Here is a 14,242-nt window from a genome sequence, read left to right as displayed (position 1 = left end):
GCTTGCAGTTTGGAAAGAAAGGACTAATTCTGTCCCAGTTTTCTTTCCTTTCCTCTATAAATTTTCTAACATTACTTTCATGGCCTGAGTGTTCCTATCAAGAATTTCTTTAGCACCTGACATGCAAGGGTGTAAGAAGGAGACAACTACTTTCTAGAAACGTGGAAATGGTCTTGATAAAAAACTGAAGCAGTGTCTCCCATCCACAAATGTTTCTCCTAAAATTGTGTAACGCATCATTCCAGCTCTGTGTTCCATACCACTGCTACTCAAAGTGTGGTCTGTGGGTTTGTTCCCAGCTGCAACAAGATAAGCATAGACATCAACAATGACATTAAGAAAATTTCAGAGCAATTTGACATTGTCACAACATGCAAGGGCATCACCAGAGGACCAGTCTTATGAAACAGAGTGCTGTGGATTGAATGTGCTCACCTTCCATATTCATATGTTAAAACCTAATCCCCAGTGTGATGGTATTTGGAGGTAAGACCTTTGGGAAGTGATTAAGTCAGGAGGGTGGAGTCCTCATGAATGGCATTAGTGCCCTTTTATAAAAGAGTCCCAGAGAGCAACCTTGCCCCTTCTGCCATGTGAGGACACAGAGAGAAGGTGATGTCTATGAAATAGTAGGGAACCCTCTACTGGTGCCATAATCTTGGACTTCCCAGCCTCCAGAACTGTGAGAAATAAATGTTTGTTGTTTTTAAGCTACTCAGCTTATGGTATTTTGTTATAATGGCCTGAACAAACTAAGATACAGGGTACAGGTCAGGCACTGAACTGGAATGGGTGAGTCACAGGTGACAGTAGCTTCCTACTAGCCACCCCAATACACATGTGATATTTTAAGGTCAATTTGTCAACTGTAACCCCAAGGTGTATAAAATCCAGATTTCATCTTGTTCATTTGTTTATCAAAGGTAATTTAAATTTACCTATAACTTTAAAGGGTTAGTTTAAAAGATCAGTTTTGGAACTGACTACCAATGAAGGATTGAAAATGAATGTTGAATATACCACATGATGTGTGCTTCATTTCAGATAAAAGTAGAAAATGAATCTCTAAAGCTTGCAGAAATGGCTTTAAATTCTGTTTTTCCTTTCTCATCAACCTACCCTCTGTGAGACTGGTTTCTCTACTATGCACATTATTAAAGCAAACAGAAACGTTTAGATATAGACGATCTCCTCTTCGTAGGACTTTCATCTGTCCATTGTAGATTACATAAGTTAACAAGCATAAAGCAAGCTCACCTATAATGTGAAAAACTTTAAATATTAATATACAAAATGTTTGTTTAAAGTACACATATCAGTATTTCATGTGGAAAACTGCTGTTTCCCTCATGACTTTCTTTCAGCACAAACGTGGAATGACAAAAAAGTACTGAAGCAAAGCTATCAATTGCCTATACTCAGGCTTTCAAAGTGTACATTTTTGTAATTTATTTTACCCTATATTTTATTCTCTGAATATCTTTATTAAAATATATGTTTTGAATCTAATAAAATATGTGGGCTTTTATTTTATATTTTCTCCTTTTTATTTCCTTTTTCTCATAATTCTTTTTTTTTTTTTTTTTTTGCTCTATTTACAAAAGTATTGGTCCACATGGATGGAGGTAGGATGGGTAAACCTGATCCTTCACTTCAGACAGTTTGAGAAAAACTTCTCCATAGTAACCTGCATGTTAATGACTACTGTCAAGTCCAGCTGGTGAAAAAGAAAGAACACAATTAGCTTATATGTATAATGTTTTGGCTACCTGCCAGGCATATTCTGTGTGCTTTACAAGCATGAACTCATTTCCTCTTACCTTATGAATTAGATGCTATCATATCACCATATTACTGTTTTGAATACTGAGGCACAGAGAGGTTGAGTTCCTTGCTCAAGTTCACACAGCTCTAAAGTCACAGAGCCCAGTTCCAGAGTCCACACTCTTATCAGCAGAGGGATGGAACACAGGCTTTGTAGTCATGGCCCTCCATCAAATAACTATGAGCTTATATGAGTCATTTAACTCGTGTAGGAAAAGAAAAGGAAGAATTAGAAAAGATAACAAAAAGCTGCAATGCAGAGTTTTTCCCATGTGCCAGGCACTGAGCTAAGTGCTTTATATGCATGATCTCAGTGTCTCCCGAGGGTGGGGTGCTGGAGAGAATGGTTTAGGTAGTAGGGGAGATGACTTAGTGGCACATGGGCAAGGCAGAAGTCCAACTGCATCACATAATGAGAAAGCTATTCTTTCTTCAAGTCTCTGACCCCTTCTGATCACATCTGGTCGAGTCTCTTTGGTGCAAGTCTTGAGTGACTCCCTTACATTGACTTATTTTCTTTTATTACAAGTGGAGAGCAGACCTAAGCTGGATACTTGTCTCTGGCAACGAGATCTTTTTTATTTGCACTGCACCTTCAATTTAGGGCAAGTGGTTTCTCCATTTATAATAAGGATATAAAATATCCCTTCAAAATGTATTTAAGTTTAAAAAGTGAGCTATGGAAAAATGCAAAGAGGATAATAGTGCAGTTCTCACATGGACTTGGCAAAAGTTATGACTAATGAAGTTTGGGAAACACTTTGTTATCTTTCAACAATCCGGCAAGGTAGGTATGATTGTTCTCCATGTATAGGTAGGAGATCTGAGGTTTTGAAAAGTTCAGTAACCTTCTGTAGGCTACTCTGTAGGAAGGGGAGGAGTTGGGATTCAAACCTCGAAGTGTTTGCTTTCAAAACTAGTGCCCTTACCCACTACATAGAACTGCCTCCCTTAGATGTCAGCCCTGCTTCTTTCCTCCCAGGACTGGCATTCCAGCATCCTCTGATTATACTTCACGATCTAAATCAGCAGTCCTCACCGCGTGCTCCTTTCTGGAGGTCCTCCTCTGGGGATTTTCATCATAAAGACTTTGTCTCTTTCACTCTCATACACTCATGAGTGTCCAGGGAAGTTTTCAGAGGCTGCACGGCATGTACTATCACAACACATCGAATGCAGAAGCAGATATGAGAATCCAGCTGCCTTCGATTAAGCCAGACATTAAAAAGATTGACAAAAATGTAAACATGCCATCATTTTTGTTTGTTGTCTCATTTTAGAAAATACAATTTAAAATAAAATTTAATTCATTTTAAATTAAACAATATGTGATTGATGTTAACATAGAATGAGTTTATTGTTGTTATTTTTAAATGAATAAGTAACTAAATATTTTACACATGTATCCATCTTAATTTTGAATACACTCAACATCAATATATATATTGCTCACATAACCAAGTTCTTTGGGGTCATCAAGAGTATAAAAGAGTCTTGGGGGAAAGGGAGGAGGGATAAATTAGGAGTCTGGGATTAATAGATACATATTACCAGATATGAAATAGATAAACAACAACGACCTACTATATAGCACAGGGAACTATATTCAATTTCTTGTACTAAGCTATAGTGGAAAAGAATCTGAAAGAAATATATGTATGCATGTATATGTATAACTGAATTGCTTTGCCTTGCACCTAAAACTAACATTGTAAACCAACTACACTTCAATAGAAAATAAAAGACTATGAAAGGGGTCTTAAGATGGGAAATCTGTGGTGGAATAATGTTTTCTAATTTTAATGGAAACTTTCTTTCTTTCTTTCTTTCTTTCTTTCTTTCTTTCTTTCTTTCTTTCTTTCTTTCTTTCTTTCTTTCTTTCTTTCTTTCTTTTCTTTCTATTGAGTTATAATCAATTTACAATGTTGTATCAATTTCTGCTGTATAGCACAATTCATCATACATGAATATATATATATATTCATTTTCATATTTTTTGCTGTGAGCTACTACAAGATATTGAATATATTTCCCTGTGCTATACAGTATAAACTTGTTCATCTATTTTATATATACCAGTCAGTATCTGCAAATCTCGAGCTCCCAGTTTATCCCTTCCCCCCTCCCTCCCCACTGGCAACCACAAGTCTTATCCTATGTCTGTGAGTCTGTTTCTGTTTTATATGTAAGTTTTTAATGGAAACTTCTATTCTCCCAATATTTCCACCCTTCCTTCCCTCCCCTGCATACTCCCCTCTTCCTTTAAGTAGGTAATCCCTGTGATTCATTGTTTCAGGGGAAGGACATGAACAAACGGAAAGCAGAAATAGTGTCTAGCTTTTGTGTTTCCCCAAAGCCTAAACCCATGAGGGAAGTTATACTAGGTGCTTTGAAGCAGTTGTATCAAAATATAGCAAGTGCCACTGAGAAAAAATCATAGCGATATTGAGAGAGGGCACTTTTCCCAGAACTAGAAAAATATTTCTCACTTCTTGAGGGTGGAGGGTGAGGGGAGAACAAATACAGAAGAGAGATTAGGAGAACAGAAAGGTGAGGATGGGGCTGCAGGGGCCAGGAAGACAGAAACTAGGCATGGCTCAGCCACGGTCGGGCACCTTCCAATGTTCAAGAGCCATGTGGGAGCTGGGAACTGCCAAAGCCTAAATCCAGTGTCTCTAGGAGCCAGCTAGACCGTCTGCAGGAGTAACACTTTCTGATCCAACCCACCTGTACCGTCAAAACACCCTGGCCCATCAGAAGCCCAATGGAAGGTGGCTGGGACCTTGGATGCCTGGAGGGATGGGGGGTGGGGTGGTGGTGGTGGAGATAATAGCTTTGGACTCTGAAATTGGAAGATCTGACTGGAATTAGCTGCAGATCACCCTGAGCTAGGGGAGCAGATTTTGCAAATATTAGGAGCAACAAACATGCCTGTTGGCAGGTGAGCAAATAAAGGACTGTGTTGCATTCTAGCAGAAATTGCACATTGATGGCACTGTCATTGAATTCAGCCCACAAGTGAGGGTTCTTCACCCAGTACAGGGGATTTGCTTGGTTGGTTAGTTTGTTTTCATCAGATGCTTTTGGAAGGAGTCCATGAAATATCCAGGGCCCACAGTCCTTTCTCCCACTCAGCCCCTTCACTCATCAATGTTCCCTGCCTTGCCCCTGAGGACGTCTGAGTTTTCTGGGCCCTGCAATACAACGTGCGTGGTCTATGGTAGGAGGACTCCTCAAGATGAAACCCTGAAACTACACTGAATCATGAACCTATTTTTCTAAGGAGAGCATCTCAGCTTTCATCAACTCTACAGAGGAGTCTCTGACACTTGGGTGGGAATCCTGGCCACTGTTCACTGGCTGTGACCTTGAGCATGTCACTTAACCTCTCTGTTTCTCCATTTCCTCATCTGTGAAATGGGGGTATTAATAGTATCTAAGTCTTAGGGCTGATGTGAGGATAAATGAGCTTATACTATATAATAAAGTGCTTTGAATGGCAAACTTTTTTTTAAGAAAAATCACTTTGTTCTTTCTGTGAAAATAAGACATGCTCCCCATAAAGAGCTTAAGCAGAAAAGTACAAAAAGGAAATAAAAGTATGACCTCAAGTTTCATCATTCAAATATAACCATCATTAACATTTCTGGCACAGCATCCTAGAAAAATTTCTGTGCATTTTTACTGATAGAATGAGAGTGAATGGCAAACTCTTCATAGATGTTGGCTGTCATTACTATAGAGGAGGTAGACATGGGGGTGGGTAGGGTGGAAACTCTGTGTCAGAGGGGCCAGCCTAGAGTGGACAGGTAAGTCAGGATGTCTTTGTGACTCCAGCCCATCTTCAGGATGTAGTCTGCACAGCTGTCAGAACTCACTCATTCAACAAAGGGTCCAGCACATTGAAAGTGAACAGCAAGGCTTCTCTGCATGTGACCAAAAAGGCAGCTGGGATATGTGGACCTCTTGTTCTGGGTAAGACAAGCATCTAAGGTAGCAGTCAGAGGGCACCTGACCAGCCTAGTGAGCAGAAGGTATAACAGAGTCAGTTAGAAACTGGAATCCCGCTCCATCACGTTCTAGCTGAGTGTTCTTAAGCAACTTACTATAAACCTCCGTAAGCCATGGTTTCCTCTTTTGAAAAATTGAGTAATAATATACCCATGTTATCAATTCAATAGCATAACAGAAGCAAAACACTTAGCAAGAATAGAGCAAGTGCCAGTAAATGGAGCCATGACTCTGGTAAGGCATGCAGTGCTGAGACGGGGCTCCCGGCGTCTAGTTGGATGGGAAAACCTGGAAGAACAAATCAAAAGACTACCACAGTGAAGACGTATTTGGCCCATTTTTAGTGGGTTTTTTTGTTTTTTGTTTTTTGTTTTTCTTCAGCTTCTCTTCAGGCTTGGGAATTTGATTTCTTAGGGCTCCTGTGGGCTTCTTAGGAACCATGAAAGGGGAAAATTAAGATGAAAACACTCTTTCAAAATTATGTCTTTCCCTCCCCTCCACCCAGTATTCCCCATGGTGAAGAATTTGTGGTACTGCTTATCTTAACAGAAATCCATTCAAACTTGCTTAAGGAGACGAGAGCTTTCACACAGGCTTGGAGGAGAGGAAGTACTCAAGACCACAGGCCCTCATCTCTGCTTCCAGGATACACCTGCTTTTTCCTTTTCTCTTTGCAGGTCTACTTTCTCTTCTTTATAATACATGTGACCAAAATGGCTGATTCAGGCCAGCTTTGCACCATTTTGTTGTTTAAATGCAGTAGATTAGAGGCTCCTTGTTCCGTGTCCAAGTTTCCAGGAGAGGAAATTTATTAGCCAGCTCCTGTAACATACCTGCTCTTGTCAACCAAAAGGTGTGTATATGGGGCAGGAGAGGGAGGAAATAGAAGTGAGTGGTACGGACACACAGGTTCAAACAACTCACAGAAGAAGAACACCAAACAGCTAAGGAACACTTGAAAAGATACCCATCTTCACTAATATTCAAACAAATACAGATTAGCCGACAACGTGAAATGCTCACTTCTTCTTTTTGAACCATTATATTGGCCATAATGAAAAATAAAGGTAATTGCAGGAAACTTGTTAAAACTGTAAGGTAATATAACTTTTCTGGTTTGCTGCTGGGCATTAGGTTGTAACATTTTAAATGTGCATAAGCTTTACCCCAGTAATTTTAGTTGTAGGAATTTATCCTAAAGAAATAATCTGAACAGGAACAGGCATATATCTATATGTATATGCATACATGTATATAGATGTTTATTGCAGTATTTTTAATATTTAAGGAAGACTTAGAACATTATAGATGCTCTTCAGTAGAGGGGAGAGATTTTGGTACAAAGGATTACAATTGAGAGGCCGTTATAAAAGATGAGATAGATTTATATATCAGATGTACACAGCCAGTTGTTTAAAGTAAAAAAAAAAAGCAAACCACAGAAAAAAGTAACTAATATGATTCCATTTTTGTTAAACACATAAGTATATAATATATACTGTACTACTATCTTAGAAATATGTATGCATACACATCTATATGTATTTGCCTGTGTATGTGTGTGCATATATAATATATAACATATTACACATTAGATATAGTATAACCATTACACATATACACATTTATATTTATCTATAAGGATAGATAAAAAAACTAATAATTGTGGCCATCTCTGGGAATAAATAGAATTATGGAAAGTTTTCACTTCCTGTTTTATCCATTTCTATACTGTTGAACTTTTAAGAAACAAGCATAAACTATTTTGAACACTGGATGAAAAAAGCCAGTAAGATGTTCTTTTTTTGTCATGGGGGAAGAGAATACAGATTTTATACACAAAAGAGAAGCATTTGCTATTTTAAAATGAAAGAAGGACAACAAAAATCCATTTTCCCAGTAGCAAACAGGCACAGGAAGGGGCAACAAAGGCTGCCCCTGCCTCGCCCTGGGATTGCTGGGCAAGAGCTTGTCAGGGTGGAAAGGAGGAAAGTCAGCTTCTCCCAGTACCAGGTGCATTAGGGCTAGCCTACTGGGAGACTTTGGCTTATCTGCAACCCAGAGGGCCTTCCCCTTCTGCTGTAGATGAATTAATAAACTCAGCTGAGTTGAACTTCATCAGCTCAAATCTAAAGATAACATATCTACATATTTACATATAAAAAGAGGAGGCAGGTTGTAAATGATGACAGTTGAGGTGTACAGTCAAGTGAGGGTTGGTTATGGGAAGAGTGAGTGGCCAACCTGGAAAAAACGGATGTCCTGGGTCAATTCCAAAGACACATTGACCTGCTGTCAATGATGGGTTTGTGTGGGAGCTTGAAGCCTTTTTAAAGGAACTTGAATAGGCTGGGAAATTGAAATTCTCACTGCAATTATTAAGCTTTTTTAAATGTTTCCCTTTGGATCCTTCCTTTCTTGATAGGAACAAGCTAAATATTAAAAGAGCCAGTTGTAACTTCTTTCAGTACCATAGTAGATTTCAATGGGGATAAAAATTAAACTTGCTGTGGAGGCAAATTAATAAGAATGTCTCAAGTTCACATATGGCAGGACAGCTGTATTAATTTGACACAAATAGAAAGTAATTTCAATTAACACAGTCTTTTTTCTTTACCTACAGTAGGCAGTTTACCAGTAGTGCATTTTAGAGCATTGTACACCAACAGCATTAAAACTGAGTGGATTTCACCATGTTATTTTTTCAAACCTCTAAAACCTTGACAGGCAAACTCTTGTAGAACAAGATTTGTTTTTCCTCTTCTTTTAGAATTCCACTCTAAGCAAGAAACATTTGCTGAATGCCTACCTAGGGACTTCAGCATCGCTAGTGCATACAATGGACTTGCAAAAATGTTTACAGTAATGGTAATGTTGGGGATAATACACCACCGGACATACTGTAAAGACAGATTTTTGAATGATTGTTCGTATAAAACCTGCCAAATTGTTGATATTAGCATTGGTCATTCCTTACATTATGAGATTCTAAAGATGAAAATAATAACTGAAGACAGCAAGAGCTGGAAGGTCATCTTGTTCAGCTCTCTCAGGTTTCATATGAGGAAATGAGTCTCTGAGAGATCAGGACCGTTGTTTAGTTTCATGACTAAGAAATGTTAGAGATTTTTTTTTTAAACTCCAAATCCTCTGCTCTTTTTATTACAACTCAGCATGCCTCTCTCAGACCCAAGTCTGTCTCAGAAATGCCAAACATTCCCTTCTCCCTACCCACATTCCACCTTGGAGACTCTGCCCCACTCACCACCCTGGGAGGGGTAGCACTACATGCCGTGTGACTGTGCCCCACCAGTCTCAGTGACTGACCCAGGGACAGACATCTGACCTAAGCTGGGCTGAGAGGATACTCTCCCAAGAATTTGGAAAAGGGACAAAGAGGCTGAGTCATTTAGCTACGCGGAGCCAAGCTGCAAGGTCATGCCCAGCTGGCCTGCCACCGCAGCCCAAAACCTCATACCAGTGAGTGAGGGGAAGCTGAGAAATCATGAGTCAGCAGAAAAAGTCCACCTGCAGAAGGATGGAGCAGATGCCCAAAGACAAATAGAGAGACCATGTACCCAAAAGGTAGAACAGAGACAGAGAGAGAAAAAAATCTGCATAATCCCCTTTTGGTTCCATAATGCCTAGCTTTATCTCCTGCATGGGCTTATTGTAACCCCATAATAAGCTCTGCCTTTCCATTTTTTATTTGAGTGAAGTGGAATTCTGTTCTTTGCAACTAAATTTTTCCTGTCTAAGACATGCCAATTCATAGTGAATATAATTTGGGGTGAAAAGACCGTTCTGTTTTTTATGAAGATTATGGAAATTAAAGTCTTATCTCAAAACCCACAACAGAATGAGTGGTTTTCTGTGTTCCCTTTACTAACTATCCAGACCTTGGTGACCAAGCTTTCTAGGTGAATAATTTCATTTTCTGATGGGAGTTAGTCCAACTTTGGGTTTTCTTTCAAAGTATACTAGAGTTATTCTGTCCAGAAATACAGATCTTCTTGAGATCTGTAGCTGCCACCTTGGACCTTGGGAATATATGTCAGCAGTAACTAGAGTATTTCCACTTAAAGTTTCCAAGGGTTGAGCCTGTTTTCTCGTAAAGGCTGTGTTCCTTTAGATGAACTTGTTGCCCAACATTGACCCAGCTGGGAGGTAGCCATTGCCATGAAAAGTTCAGATGCTAATCTTGAATGATGGAAGGAGCCTTTCAAAAAATTCTACTTACCCTTCTAAAATTCTTAGAACTAATATAAGTATAAAATAATGGAGAAATGATTGAGTAAATTAGGGTTCACCAGCTGATGGGACACTATACAGATGTTTAAAAAAGGGTAACTGCCAAGATTAAACAATGTGGAAAGATATCTATGAATCAAGGAATAAGGGAAAAACCAGAATACAAAATTGTATTGACCATATGAAAACAGGTTCCCATGAGGACATTTTTTTCCTGATAGCCTCCACAAGGTAATTGAGGTAGATCCCTAGATCTTCGAATGTAGGATAAAATTTATGGGGGCATTTCTACCTTAGATGATTTTGGCTAGGGAAAAGTTGCTGACCTGGTTCGGGTCTTGAATTTTTTCTTCTATTGGCCTGGTTCCATGCCCTGTGCTGATCTGCTCCTGTACCTGTCCATCGGACTCCCAGATGATGTGAACTACTGATTATGCTTTTCATCATGATCTTCAACAACGGTATTAAGATTGGTTTCCTTCTTCTTCTTCTTCCTCTTCCTCTTCCTCCTCTTCCTCCTTCTTCTTCTCCTCCTTCTCCTCTTCCTCCTCCTCCTCCTTCTTTAAAATCTACTATTTCTCAAATTGGTGACAAGGTGGAGATGTGACTTTCCTGCAGTGTGCTGATAACTTCTGCAAGGTTTCTGAGAATACCCTGCAAAGCTGGGGTGAGAGAGAGAGAGACATTTACTCTCTTCTTGTATTTGGTAGGAAAAAAAAAAAAAACAATTTATAGACCAAATACCACCTAAAATACTTCCATTAACAGAAAAGTTCTTCTATGGCTGTTTTCTGAGCCAATCTTGACATGTCTCCTTAACAAGCAGAAGGAGTTAACCACTGGCCTCTTGCTGCTCTACAAGGGTTTGTTTGCCTAATTATCTCATGCCTGCTCCGGTAGACATTTGTTGTGTTTGTGGCCACACATCATCTCTTGAAAGCCTTTCCCATATCAAGAAAACTTGTACATTTTGATTCCTGCCTACTCAAGGTAAAATGAGAACTCACTATCCTAGCCTTCTTTGTAACTGGGGTGTAAGCATGTGATCTAGTTTCTGAAATCAGATTCAGCCATGCAAGACTGCAATGCAGAAGAGAAAATCATGAGAAGGCAGCTGTCATGCAGAATCAGCTTTTTGGTTAAGGCTGTAGAGGCTGGCAGAGGCACTGAGGCAGAAAGGATAGCAGCCCTCATGCTGGTGTCCCTTGCAGGGGTGGGTGGTGCCACCACAGTGCCTGTGCCTGTGGCAGTCCCTGCTACACCGTCCAGCCATGTGATTTGGATATGACTTCTTGCAAAGTAGCCTCAGAGCCTCTTACCCTTTCAGGAGATTGCACGCTATCTAATGTTCTTGAAAACATTCTTTTTATTTTCCAACTAGCACCAGTGGATTCTATTGTCTGCAACTAAAAATCTTGAATAATACACTGACTTACATGATTTTTTTTATTAGGCTGAAGGACTGAGAAACGATTTGTTTTTCTTACTCAACACACTTCACCAGCTGGTAGATACAGAGAGGGTCACATTAATGACAATTCCTATATTTTACTGGCTCTTGCTCCCAATTACATAATGTAAATTTTTCTGGCCTTGCCCAAAGTCTCTTCAGAACCCCTAGAGTTGTTTCCTACATGCTCACAGACAGTTCTCTCATGTTCTTCTCTGTTGCCTCCTGTGTTTTTGGCTGTAGCCTGAGAAGCCATGTGTGGGTGGGTACCTATATCAGTGCCAAGCATGACGAGATTGATACCCATGTCAAATGTGTACTACCTCTAACGCTTTCACTCTGTGTCATGCCTGGACAGAAAGTCTCACAGCCTCTGTCCACGTGTTTTACAGGTGACCCTTACAAAAAAACTTCCTTTAGTGATTGCACACCACCCTTTTCTCTAAGGCTCAAATGTGTGACTGATCCGAGGGATCAAAGAGGGTGCTGTTTATCTTTTCCATTTCCTTATTCTAACTCTAACGCACAGGCTCTCCTCCCTTCATCCCCCATGCAAATCAACTCATGCAAATAGCCATCCACAAATAGGTATCGCCGACTATGATATTATAGTTCCTCACTCAAGTCTTGTCCTATCCATGTCCTCAAAATGGGAAGGATTTCAGACCAAGCTAGTGGACTTCTGAAGCATGATTTTTATTTTTCAGCATTTCAGTTACTGTTATAGTGCTATTTTTCCAACAAGTAGAAAAGCATGACCTGAAACAGTCAATATGTCTGGTGGAATTTATGCTGATACAGCCTGCCTTTGCCAGGATACTTTCTTACAGATGTCTTCTTCCCCTACACCCTCAGGTATTTCTCTATTAACAGAATATAGGCAACTTTTTTGGCAAGTAGATACAGAATGTCATCCCTGGCGATGATTCTTAGGAAAATGGAACAATTAGGGGATTTCTCAGTGGTACCACTGCCAGCTTTCCCTGGGCACTTATATCAGTATTTATTTTAATGACTTCAACCAGGAGATTTTATTCACCCTAACTCAGAGGCTCAAGATTTTAGAGATCAGCAAAAGATTCAATGTATTCTAGTTTTGCTTTGCAGAAATTATTGGGTGGAGATTTTCTGTGAGTAAATGGAGCAGTAAAAATCCTTTCTTACCACTACTTTCCATCCCAACTTTGGCATTTGGCATCTGTCCACCTGTAGTTATTTTAAAAATTCCAGCTTACGGTTCGTAAAAGATCATAAAGCAATCTTATGCCCACAGATTGAGTCCTGCAAATAGCATTCACAAATCTCTCCTTAGAAAATATTACCCAAAACGCCTCAGAATTCTATATTTACAAGATTTCCATTGCTTTTTTGGTCTGTGTTATGATTTGGGGGGAAATGGTTTGCTCCTGTAGAATAAATTCCTATAAATTTTTCCAAATTCATCGAAGAGTAAAGAAAGGAAACACTGGCGATGTGATGAGGGACAGCCAGTCATGTTCTGAGAGAAAGATTTCACAAGCTGCCAATGTGGCCCAAAGGGAGTTGAAGGGACGAGACAGTCCAAGGAAGGTGTAAGCCCGCTAGTTGATGTCAAGCTAAAGATGCACTCTAGTGTGATCTGACTGTTGAAAAAGGATCTCAGGATCTCAGTTCAGTCCTCCTATCTCTAGTTGAATCCTAGAAGAGAAAGGAAGCATATTCTGAGGGTGTGTTAGGAAGTAAGATAAGCTTCATGAGCAGGGATCGCAGGAGATGTAGAGGAGGAATGTGACTCAAGATGTACATGGGGGATAGTCTGACCCTCAGGGAGAAGTGATTCTTTTATCAATGCGTATTCCTACCACTGTAATGCAGCTTCTACCTTCTCACATTTTATAACAACGAGTTTTTCAAAACATCCACAGGGACATATACAAGTACTAATTTAAAATATCCAACCACGCGTGAATTAAACATCATGTTTTAGTGTATATGAAATAGATTATCAGATCATGTTAGCAGTGGTTATATTGAAAATGTAGAGTGAAAAAAAGATAATGAGGGAAGAAGAGACCGAATATATCCAATTATTTTTGTAGGATATAAAAAGTCTCACGGTACATGTAGGGGCAACCTGAAACCTTAAAGTGCATTAATTATAACGTTTAAGTAGATCTGAGATAAGGTACGATTTTGGTTTAGTCCATAAAGTAAACTTTGAGTCTGGGGCACATGAACGAATTTTCTCGGATATTGTGCTTGCTTTTTCATTTTTCTTATTTTTATCAGAAAAGTATAAGGATAAAGTACATAATGTATGGAAAGGTGAAACCCTTCTTGAGCCTTTCTGATGACAAAAAGGTGAGTGAGTCATTTGCTCAAACACCAGCCCAGAAATTTTAGCTCATGCATCGTCGAATGAGAAGCGTCAGCTGGGCACACCTCCAGTAGGTAAGAGGATCTTTGAGTCGCATGATGAAAAGGGGAAGGCTGAACCTGCAGCCCTGACTTTCTCCTCCCTCTGGTTTCTGGCAGGCTTTCTGCACCCAGATCATCCTCTCCCACGATTCTACATGCAAGTTTCCAGTACCATTCCCCCTGGGTCACTTCCATTTGAATCAGAACGCTGAGCCTCTGTGGTGATGCAAAAGCAGGCAGGTCTGGCTTAGTTTCACTTTATGACAAAAAGGGAGATGACTTTTAGGTTCCCTGGGAATGGTTTATGCA

This window comes from Camelus bactrianus, chromosome 8 (genome assembly GCF_048773025.1).
Source record: "Camelus bactrianus isolate YW-2024 breed Bactrian camel chromosome 8, ASM4877302v1, whole genome shotgun sequence".
NCBI lineage: Eukaryota > Metazoa > Chordata > Mammalia > Artiodactyla > Camelidae > Camelus > Camelus bactrianus.
The sequence above is the reverse complement of the archived record's forward strand: the minus strand, read 5'-3'. Positions refer to the sequence as shown.